The 12,628-nt window shown below is 39.0% G+C and overlaps 1 protein-coding gene across 1 annotated transcript in view; it reads right to left on the bottom strand.

The window, feature by feature from the left end:
* Window positions 1-12,628, bottom strand: part of LOC122865479 (E3 ubiquitin-protein ligase UHRF2-like) — a 34,933-nt gene that overhangs the window by 11,607 nt on the left and 10,698 nt on the right. The window lies entirely within an intron of this gene.

A 12,628-nucleotide genomic window follows, 5' to 3' on the forward strand; every position in this document is an offset into this window, starting at 1 on the left:
GATGTGGAAATGTTAGGAGCTGGGACCGGAAGAGATGAAGCAGGTGCAAGGACAAAGCACCGCTGTGCAATGGACACATAAGACGTGTTCAGGCTTAAGGGTCTCAGGTCTAGGGTCTTGGGGTGGGCAGAGGAATGTTTTTGTTTTTCATCATTCTCTTCTTTCCTTCTGTCTCTCTCCCTGTGTTCGTCTCGTACATTTACCCTTTTCCACCCCTTCCATCCTCCTCCTCTTAGATAGGATATTGAGCCACTTCGAGCAAACCTGCAAAAACAGAGGTATGGTGAACATAAATAACAGTGTTAGATTTATTTCGTGGAACGTTAGGGGGGCACACTGTGCTACCAAAATAAACAGGATTATGGTCCACTTGCAACAGTTAAAAGGGGATATATTTTTCATCCAGGAAACCCACGTTTGCAACAGAGAATTGGCATGAATTAGAAGAAGCTGGATCAGTCACTTATTATATTCCAAATTTAATGAAAGATGCATCGCTATCCTAATTCACAAAAATGTTTCATTCGAACCATTCAAAACTTTAGGGTACCCCAATGGTCACTCGCGTAGACTATAGGATATAGGATGTGTTAGCAAGTGTTTTTTTTTTTTTTAAATTTACTTTTTCTGATATTGAGAATCACCACACTGATCTCGACAGATCTTTATCCAAAGTGTCATCTCTATCAAAAGCAGCTACGACGTTAGACATCTTTACTATCATTCGCTCCGCAGAGAAGATGATTGGCTGCAAACTACCTTCCCTCCAGGACCTGTACACCTCCAGGACCCTGAGGCGTGTGGGAAAGATTGTGGCTGACCCCTCCCACCCTGGAAACAAACTGTTTCAGACACTCCCCTCCAGCAGGAGGCTGCGTTCCATCAGGACCAAAACCTCACACCACAAGAACAGTTTCTTTCCGTCTGCAGCTGGCTTCATCAACAAGGCCCAGGTCTTATATTTTTCTATATTCTTTAATATCTTATTGTCAATTTTATATGTTATATTTATGATTCTTCACTTGCAGTACTGCTTTATATTTCTTATATTTCTACTATATTTATTGTTTTGCAACAAAATACCAAAGTAAATTCCTTGTATAAGTAAACATACTTGGCAATAAAGCTGACTCTGATTCTAAACTGTCCGACCCATGGAGGCATAAATTCCGCACAGGGAGGGCATTTTCTTTCTTTTCTCATGTACATCGCACGTACACTCGCATAGACTTTTTCCTCCTAGACAACAGACTACTCTCAGAAGTTAACTCTTGCAACTACCATAGCATAGTAATATCCAACCATGCCCCAACCTCTTTAGACACCAGCTTCACCAGAAGGCACAACTACCTTAAACACTGGAGATTTAATTCCACACTACTGGCTGAGGACTCGTAAAAACAATTTTTACACTTACTTTTTGATATAAATGACAAGCCAGATATTTCAAGAGGAACACTTTGGGAAACCTTAAAAGCTTACCTATGAGGCCAATGTATATCCTATGTATCCAATTTAAAGAAAACTAAAATATCCCATAATGAAATTGATAACAAATATGCAACTGATCCGAACCTACCTTTATAAACCCACCTTTATAAAAGCCGCCTCCAACTTCGCATCCACAAACAAAGCTAAAACACATCTACTCAGGTCTAGGCAACGCTTCTTTAAATCTGGAGACAAGGCTGGTAAACTCCTGGCTCACCAGGCCAGAGCAGAGGTGGCTTCGAGAGTAATTCCAGCTATTAAATCTCCATCTGGCAATGTTCTATCGGACCCAGAGAGTATTAATGAAACATTTGCCAGGTTCAACTCTGATCTATATATTTCAGATTCCCCTCAAGACACAGAAGACAGTACATTAGACAGGAACAGTTTTCCCAAAATTGACAGCAGTCTTGCCAAGGACCTAGGTAAGCCCATATCTATTACAGAGATATAGGAGGCATTTAAGTCACTACAAGTGGCAAGATGCCCGGTCCGGACGAATACACCGTAGAATTTTATAAAACATTCTCTACACTCCTTTCTCCAGCTTTGTAGAGTATGTATAACGAGGCAATCTCAGACAGACTATTTTTACTACCTATTTTAGAATAATTACAGACCAATCTTACTTTTAAATGTTGATTTTAAGATCTAAAGTTCTTGACCTCCTGGGTGATGCCTCTTATTATTTCACTAGATCAAACAGGCTTCATGCTAGGGAGACAGTCATTTCACAACAGCAGTAGGTTCCTTAACATTCTTAATATGCCTAGCTCAAATACTGCAGAGATGGTGATGTTACTTGATGAGGAAAAAGCCTTCGACAGGGAGGAATGAAGGTACATTTTTGAAGTTATGGAGAGATTTGGCCTCGGTGAGGACTTCATTTCATGGATTAAGCTATTCTACTCTGCCCCGGTGGCATCTGTACAAACAAACATGCAGTCACCCTCTTTTCCCCTTCAACGAGGCACAAGGCAGGGCTGTCCGCCCTTACACACTACACTACACTTTATTACACACTAAACACAAACTGTCACTTTACGCTGATGATCTGCTACTGTACATCTCAAATCCTGTCGTTCTCCGTATCTTAGAGCAGTAAATATTCTAGATATAAACTTAACTACCAAAAGAGCGAACTACTACCAGTAATTTAACCGGCAGGACAGCTTCCATGCTCCCTGGCTCCATTTAAATGGGGGGAGGGTGGGTTTAAATTTTTAGGAATCTTCATAACAACGTCTATGTCCGATACTTTTGGTAAAAACTTTACGCCTTTGGCTAAAAAAGTAGAAGATCTAGACTGTTGGTCTGCTCTGCCTTTGTCATTGACAGGCCGAATAAGCTTGATTAAAATTATTGTCCTGTCCATGTCCTGCCCTTTTCCAGCATATTCCTGTACTCATTACAAAAGTATTTTTTGATAAATTAGATAAAACCATGTCCAAATTCCTTTGAGGAAATAAACCTGTTCGTATCTGGAAGTCAGTCCTGCAACCCCAAATGTAGGGGTGGGCTAACCCTTCTCAACTTTATACAGTACTACTGGGCAGCCAACATTCAAAAACTCCCATAATGGATAGGTAACAATACTGACAATCTACCTACTTGGGTTTATTTGGAAAAGGAAGCTTCACAAATTTTGTTAGATTCTATACTATGCTCCCAGCTCCCCCTCCCTTCCACATTTGATAACACCAATCCAGTTGTGACTAATTCTTTCAAAATATGGATCCAATTTAGAAAACACTTTGGCCTCCACAGACCTTCTAATCTTTCTCCAATACTCAACAATCATCTTTTCAAACCTTCAAGTACAGATTCAGTATTCTGAATTTGGTTCAGTAATGGCATAGTAACTATTAAGGATCTGTATGAAGATAGGATTTTCTCATCTTTTACTGAGCTTTCATCAAAATATCACTTACCTAACTCTCACCTCTTTTGTTTTTTTCTAAATTAGATATTTTGTCAAAAATCAGTTTCTTCATTTCCCCAATTGCCCCCTCAAAACTTTGATTGATGTCCTTCTGACTATGGATCCTAACCAAAGGAAGGACATCTCAATTATTTACGGGTCCATGGACTCAGCCAATCCAAGTCTCCCTACCCAAACCAAAAGCACCTGGGAACAGGACCTGGAAACAGACCTATCTAATGAACAGTGGGACCACATTCTAGACCTAGTACATTCCTCCTCAACATGTGGCCATCACAGGCTAATTCAATGCAAAATTCTACACAGCAAACAATCCCCTGCAAATCTCTTTCACATGTTCTGGTCTTGACCCAAGTTAATAAACTTCTGGTCGAACATATTTGAAACTATAAGTCGGGCTTATGATGTGGTCATTGCCCCTAATTCTTTATCTGTCATCTTTGGTGCTCCACCTGATACTGGCCTCTCTGTTGCTACGTGGCGAGCCCTGGCCTTCTCGACTTTAGTGGCCAGACGTTTGATTCTACTGAAAAGGACGCACACTTCTCCCCCTGCACACGATTGATGGATTAAGTAAATTCTATATAATATTAAACTCAAGAAACTTAGATTCTCCCTCATGGGCTTGATAAAAACATTCCAAAAAACCTGGAACCCTTTTTTGGAATATATCAACATTTCACCAGACACAGAAGAGGAATTGAAAGTGTTCAGTTCTTTATACATTAGCTACATAGGCCATTAGAAGGGTTGAGCTACCACTGAGCACTTGACATCAATTGTATCTTAATGGTTGGAAGAGTAAATTGAACATTGTAAAAATCCTTAGCAAAAAGTGGCCTGTCAGAACAATGTGTTCTGTAAAAACAGATGGTTGTGAATAGAAACTATTTAACAGCTCAGTGCATTAAGTCACAGACTGCTCCACTGATAAGCAATATGAGACTCTCTGTGTAGGAACATACAAGTCCACGCAAGTCTGTAGAAGTCCACACAAGTACAGAGGGGCAAAAACTATAATACAAGTGGATTTTGCACAGAAAGCCAAATGCTGATTATAAGAAACATGCACTCTGAGTTTGATACAGAATAACTGAAACCAGTTGAAATTCTGTCCAGAACAGTATGTAATGGTGTATGACCTACAGACCTATGTATATCAGTTTATTCGAATGTGAATTTAGCCCTCTGATCTGCCATCTGTCTGATGCAGAATACAGTACAAATTAAATATGGTTATCATCACAAAATTATATTCTTTTTTGTTTATCAATTTGATTTGCTACAAGGTTCAAGCACAGGTCTACTTAAAGACAAGACAGGCTTTTAGCTAGAAACTCAACTAGAAGAAGTCAAACGAAGCCAAATATACTATTACCAATGAACCTGTGGATTTAAATTTAGAAAGGACTAGTTTTACACATTATGTCTTCAGGATAAATTCCTCAGATACAATATGATTTTGTTTTTTTACCAACAGTTCCTACACAGTCTATAAGAGTTTCTGACATAGAAAACTAAAATAATTAAACATAAATGACTTTACTCCTATAAAGCAAAACCCATTCACATACTGTAGATTCTCAAAGACTTGCCTCTACATACCATGAGACATTTGCACACAACAGCTTTTTGACTGAGTTTTTGGAACAAAGGATTATTGCCATTGGCAAAACACTATTCTTACTAGTTTACAAGGGCGTAGGTTTGGTCTCAACATTGGGAGGGCACATCAGAATGATCTAATATGACTTCACTCCAAAGATAATGAGAACGAGTTTGCTCAAATATTGATAGGGACATGTCCCTACCGTCCGTGTGCAAACCTACGCCCTTGCTAGTTTAGTAAAATTTGGACCAGTCTTTTCCGAGTTATTATATTCGTTCAAACAGGAAATCAGTCCACAGCATTCTCCACATTCTTTTGTTAAATTACAATTTTTCAGATGATCTCCACTGGAGCTGTAGTTTTAAGAAAGCAAGAAAATGATCATCATTCTCCACCACACTGTCACTATAATCACTGTACAGTGATGGTACACTGTGGTTTGATCAGGTTTGACTTATCTACATCTTGAGCAGAATTTTTGGGAACTGCTTCACCCTCTGCTGCAGTCAGCAGCCGAGTGAGGAAAAGGTAAGGTGACTAAAGATGATTAACAGCCAAGATAAACAAATATGTGGTAATAGCAGGATTAGGCTGAATAAAACATCCACATAGCTTAACTGTTATAAATATTTGATGTTGTCTGTTTTGAAGCTTTGGCTCAATCTTAGCTGATGGACTACAAACTGTACATGCATCATATTATATGATATGAGCAACAGTATGCAGGGGTGGGTGTAACCCAGAATGAACTGCAGAATTTGATTTGTTTGGGAAATTTAAGAGAATTGACCCTAGCAGATTAAAGAGGGCAGTCCTAATACAGTATTTTTGTATTCGTTTTGATTTCAGTTTAACTTCTTTTGTAAAAGACTGATGTGTTTACTTTTTATTTTTTATTTTTCTTTAAAGTAGTACCACCACTACAAAAATCTAAACGATTTTCACACAAATTGACTGACAGGTCTTTTAAAGGAATAGTTCAACGTTTTGGCAAATCTGCTTATCTGCCTTCTAACAACAATGCTAGTCTTGTCATCTTGACGTTACCGTGAGGTTGCCAACCAATGGAGACTGCACCTGGCCAAGAAATAGTCCACAACATGTTGTTTTTACACTTTGGTTTTTGGATGGATTAAACCAACAAGTGAGTTTTAGAGGTGTTAGGAAGTGGATTTTGTCACATTTGGACAGAGACAAGCTACCTGTTTCCCCCTTGTTTCCAATCTGGCTGAAGCTTCATATTTACATTTATGAAAGTGTTATCAATCTTTTCATCTAACTCTTGGCAAGTGAAAAAGCATATTTCCCAGTATGTCAAACTATTCCTTTAATACATGAACTATGACTATGACTAGACAATAAATACATGTTTTTAATGTTTTCTGATGGTGAAAAAGGTTTTTGTTTTTTATAACGTCGAGTGTCCTTGAGGAAAACCAGCAGCACATTCTGTACAATTTAAAATGTTCCTCCTTTGCCAAAAGAAGATCTGAACAAGTGTGAAATGTCTTCTTGTCTAGCAAACTTGGAGCAGAGGTATTGAGGTTAACTGTGCAGGTATCCTGCCTGCCAATCATCATTAACTGTAAGGATCAGGCCTGAGATTAATTGACAGCTTGCTTTCTTGCCAATAGTTGGAATCATGCTTAAAGACAAACAATGTGTTAGCATATTTTAAAAAGGTTTAAATGCACAACAGCCTGCACAGTCAGGTCCGCTCACACAGTGGGAGGTGAAGGGGGAAGTATGTCTGTGTTTTTGAGGGAAAGCTGAGCCTAAACTGGGTACTTTCTCAGACAGTCTGCACTGACACAGAACCAACGATGGCCTGTTGAGCTCAGGCTAAAAATGACTATAATACCTGACATTTTAAGACTTTATCCTGTCAGAATATGCAGTACTAGCTTTACTTTCTTAATGAGAAGACTATGCTGCATATTTTACATTGTAAATTGACTGAAGAGGGCCTACTGAGGCAGACTGTAAGAGTTGCAGCACACAGCTAGCATACTCCCAGGAAGCGGAGGCCAGGGCACAGTGCAGGGATTTCCTTTTTTAGGCCCAAGGGATTACTGCGGTTTTGGGTAGGGTAGGGTGGGGGGTTGAATACAAGCAACACAAACACACACAGACACACACCAATTTGTGTACACACACACACACACACACACACACACACACAGAGGAATATCAACCTTGGAGTACAATGGGACTCAGCATGAACAGAAGGGGAACATGGAGCAACACAAGGGGAGCAGAATTACCCGAGTTTAAGACCACACAAGCTCACACTATCTGTACTTTTATACACTGGCCCTACTTTAGACGCATTAACATTCAACTATGGAGGCACCAGAAAAATGTATAATAATATGAAATAGTAATATTGCAAGCTGAAATATCTTACAAAGCCTGATGTGATATAAAATAGACAATTACATTTCATTTTGTCAGAGTGGACATTTAGGGACAGACACACCTACACTGACTGCAACAGTAGAATAGGAATTCCTTTCATACACATGTAAAAGGCAACAGAATCAAATAATGGATGCACTACAATCATCTTAATGGGGAAGCATGATTGTTCACTGTCTTGGATCAATTTAACAGAGGTTACTGGCCCTGCAATGTGATACATGCATTAGAAAGCCCTTGCTAGTTTTGTCTAGGTTATTTTTTCCAGCATCTGTATGCTGTAGTAATATACAATAATTATGATGATATTATCACTTAGGATTTTTTAGATTTTATTTTTACCCATCTGCAGACAGACATACTGACCCATACTGAACAATTACTAACTGATTCAAAACTATGACTCCAATTTGGCCAGAACACAACTGTAAACAACATAACTCATAAAAACACACAGAAAGACCAGAGCTATACAATGACCAGAAGAACAGAAAACACTGTGCTATACTGTGTTAGATCATTCTGGCCCTGATGACAGCTGCCAAACATTTTGGCAGTGATTTTACAAGAGACATCAGAACTTCATGCAACTGCCCATGGTTGATGGGTAGAGGTAGGCTACTCTATATGGATGTTGTCAAGTTCATCCCCAATTTGCGGTGTGTGGTGGCCACGCCATTAATCTCATTTGACCTGAATGTCCCTTAAACTATTCCTGGACAATGCTAAGATGTTAAAGCGAGACTATGAATGAAGAAATACCACATTACACTCTTATGAATTTAAGGTTGGATTCATCCGCAGTAAAATGCACCCTTGCGTAATTAAATACACTCAAGGTTTTTCTGCTCAACCTTACTTGGTCTGGTATGACCAGTAGCTTATTGTGGCCGACGTTAGCCAACTTTTGGTAGATGTTGCTGGATAATTTACTTTACTAAGTCAGTTTATTGACTTTCCGACTCTTTTTCTACATTTAAGCATGTACCATGTCAGTTGTGGCCACAGAGGCCAATGTTTGCCCAGTGTTACATACAGTAGGTTCGTTTTAAGATACACTCAGGTATCAAGGCATCTGATCTGCAGATGGTAATGGATCCACTTGTATGCCAGCTGAATATAAAGGTTATAGCCCAACCAATACTGGATTTTTAAGGCCATATCGATTATGGTATGCAATATCTGCAAAAAGCTAATATCGGCCAATGTGTTGGCCTAGCCCATTTATTGGCCTGGTTCTAATGGAGGTATTTATGTAGCGAAGCCCCTGAGCACTACAATGAAATGTTTATTTGCAGCAAAACGTGTTGGCATCCATACAAAAGGATTTTTTTTTTTTAAATTCACTCATATATCTCAATAAAATTAGAAACTCTCAAACCTGTACTATACACTTCACAAGTAAAATTCATATCATCTGCTCCCTCTACAGTCCTACTGCTACACATTAACACGTACAGCTTTCTTTGGAAACACAATACAGTGTTTTCCTCTGACACACTGTTAGTGTTATTCCACCTGCAGATGTCACACACATGAAAAAAAACCTGAGCTTTAAGTCAGAAGGTATGAAATTTAACATTTGCAGCATCAGTATCAAATCTCCACACAGAGTTAACTTGACTATCCGCCTACGCTGTCACAGTGGCTAGAGCCAAAGCCTGGTTAAGAGTAAAATGTAACTTTCCCTGGAGTTGTGGGAAGAAGGAAGAAAGACTTTCAGGCACAGAGGAGATAAACAAGAAACCCAAATCATGTCACTCTTTTCAATGCATAGTGTACCTAAATAAAATGTAGAAACATATTTAATCAGTTGTGAAATTGAGACAACTTGACTTATTGGCAGAAGGGCTCTTACAATCGCCTCTGTTATGAAACCATCATTAGTGATTTCTGTGCTTAGCTGAAGTCCCTGTAAAGAGGGAGAGAGGCAAAGAAGAAAATGAGAAATCCTCAATTTGCTGATAAGCAGCTGAATTAGAAATACTCTAATATGACACTAAACAAGCTAAATATAATTGCTTCATAGTAGTGAGGGAAAGTGACAGTAGTCTCTTTTAACCTCGGCTTCGTTAGTAATTGAGGCCAAAATGTGAAGCTGCAACTTTAAAAAAAATATGTATCCTTGTTATTTTAATCTTAAGATGAGAAACGTCAGGTATTAAAGGGCCAATTTGCTGATTTTTAACCTGAATCCTATTATTCGAATGTGACAGCAGAGGTCTCTTTCCAACTCACTCCAATCTCCATTTCTCCGAAATCCATGTAAGCTAACATAAATCGACTTTACTACCCCAATGGTAGTATCAAAAAGACAATTTTCAACTAAATCCAGTCACCTGGAATCCTGCACAGGATAATCAGGTAGATAATGGATGGCTGTTTTATTTTTCTACAAACAAAAACTTATGCCATCAGAATAATTTAAAATATACTATAATTGCATAGTGGGCATACAGCTGTGACAAAGATATACATGTAGTGAGGCAGGGTTTTATACAGGTGACCAATAGGCCTTTTTCACAGCACACATTGTGACTTGTTAAAAGTAGGAAAAGCACAGGTGTTACTAATTAATTACTAACATTAACGATGGCTGAGCCAGCAGCATGCACCCTAGAACTGAAGCAGCTAAATGGAAGTCAGCCAACATTTATTTTATTAATTACACTTGTGCTTTTCCAACTACAACAGGTCAAAATGTCCTCTGTGAAAAAAAGCCTATAACCCACCATGTCAAAGATTACAGTCACAATAAACATGTATACTAAACTACATATTATCTGCATATCATTAACATATATGCTCATGGTTGGGATCTAGATACTACTCAAATATCAAACAATGACTGCTCTGTCAAGAAAAGTAGATAGAGAGTGGGCGAGTGAGAAAGAGAATCTAAACTGAAACTGAAATTAAACTTTATCTCCTCCTCATTTCATTGTCACTTACTAAATTAGAAACTGCAGCAAATCTCTCTCAGCAGCACTCAGGTAGCAGCCGTGCTCAGATAATGGCAGGCCAACTACCACAGCTTTAGATACTGGTAAGATCTCTTCCCCTGCATTTGCTGATCCTTGCTAATTAGAAGACAGAGCCCATTTAAGAAGCGCTTAAGCCTCTCTTTCAAGCAAAACCTTCCCAAAACACCAGTTTTAGTTTAAACAGCTTCAATTCAAGCGTGATAAACACTCTGGTTTTCTCACATGAGGTGCAGAGCTCCGGATGGCAATAGGCCTTTTTCACCGCAGACTTTCTGACTTGTCATTGTAAGTAAAGCACAGGTGATACTAATAACATTAACAATGGCTCCATTTTATTCAAGTGTTCCAATAAGCCATGGCAGTGTGACAGTGAGCCAGCATACACAATACTAGGACTCTGAAACTGAAGCAGCTAAATGGAATTAATTAATCCATTATCAATTTTACTATTTACATGTTAAGATTCTGAAAACTCATCCAGGTTTTGTCTGGGACTAATCCTGTTGTCTAGCAGTTGCAGTAGGGTTGACTGCTGAATTGTCTTTGAGGTGCGTAAAATGACAACATTATGAGACTCCATTGAAAACAAAAGACGCCAATTTCCATTTGCATATAACAAATAACAGTCTACTTGAAAGCTACATGGGCATAAATTATATTTCCCCATTTTATGTCTATATTTGTTACTCTCTCCACAGAGAATCTTAAACATATGCTGAGCTCAGCCAAGATTTAACCATGAAACCATATCTGAGAGTCTTGTTATGGAGCAACACACACACACAAACTCACACATGCCACCTCAGTTCCTGGGAGCAGCAGAGACAAGAACATATCCCTTTGATTTTGTGGCTCATTACATTCTGTAGAAATGCTGTCCAGAAAAGCTTCATATAAAAACATGGTAGTTCATTTTGTAGGGCTGGTTTTCTTCCTCAGACTATGCAGGCACAAAATGATGGAAGAAATCTGGAATGGCGCTCAGGACAGAGAGGGATACTACACATTTAGTAGAAGGCAAAAGAGTATATTAGACAAGCTGTCACTAAAACTAAAGGGTCTTTTGCATTCGTAGCTGTGGCTTCTCAGCAGCACACAAAACTGGGGTTGCATTCGTGACTCAGTTGGTAAGAACGCAAATTACATATTACTGTGACGTCCTGGGTTTAAAACTGAGACCTTTGTTGTCATCTCTCTTTCATTCCCTTCCCTGCCTCTCTTGACTGTCTGCTATCAAATAAAGCAAATGAGGAACATGAGGCAAAAACCATAATCTGAATAAGCAAACAAACAGATAAATAATTTAATCCATTACATTTAAATAAAAAGGGGGGTATAAAATGATGTGTATTATTAGATTGTCCCTGCAGGAACACTCCTGTCTCGTTGCAAGTAATGCAACAATAAATAAAAGCAGAATACCAGGGATTTGAAAGATTGCGTAATGTCAAATGGGAATGATGTCTGCCTAAACGAAAACACACATTTACTGCTCAACAACCCTTGATACAGTTTCTCTGGCATAACATCCCACAACAGAAACACACGCACGCACAATCACACACTATGATAGACACAGCGAGGAGGCTATGTCTCACTGTTGGCATGTTCACAGCAATTACAGACAAAGCTGAAGGAGGCAAGCAAAGAAGTAATGCTCCTGAGAACTCATGGGTTACCATGGAAACGTCAGCTTCTGAATGAATTTGCTGGAAAAGGAGAGCGCAAGAGATAGAGTCCAAATTGTAGCATCAACTACACAAACCCCCTCTCCCCATTCCCTGGACTGCCAGGAGAAAGCAGAGGCTGCAATGTGCAGAACCACTGTTACTGATGCTTGCAGCCACTAGTACCATACACACACACACACACACACACACACACACACACACACACACACAAACAAACATATATTTATGTTTGGTGGACATTTTTATCTAGAATGCCACACAACAGCAGCATGAGAAAATAAATGTTCAACATTGGCATAATTAGCAAGAATGAAACCCTATTTTCTGCAATGCTGTAATACAGCATATGCAAAAAAGAAGGCACACATTCGCACTATCCTACCTGAGCCACAGCACTGCGAATTCCAATCTTAAGCAGCATTTTACCATCTAGAATGATTTTTGTTCACCAGACCAAAATGCTGCCGCACTGACATTGTGCACGTCTGCTGAA

The sequence above is a fragment of the Siniperca chuatsi genome, linkage group LG18 (assembly GCF_020085105.1).
Source record: "Siniperca chuatsi isolate FFG_IHB_CAS linkage group LG18, ASM2008510v1, whole genome shotgun sequence".
Taxonomy (NCBI): domain Eukaryota; kingdom Metazoa; phylum Chordata; class Actinopteri; order Centrarchiformes; family Sinipercidae; genus Siniperca; species Siniperca chuatsi.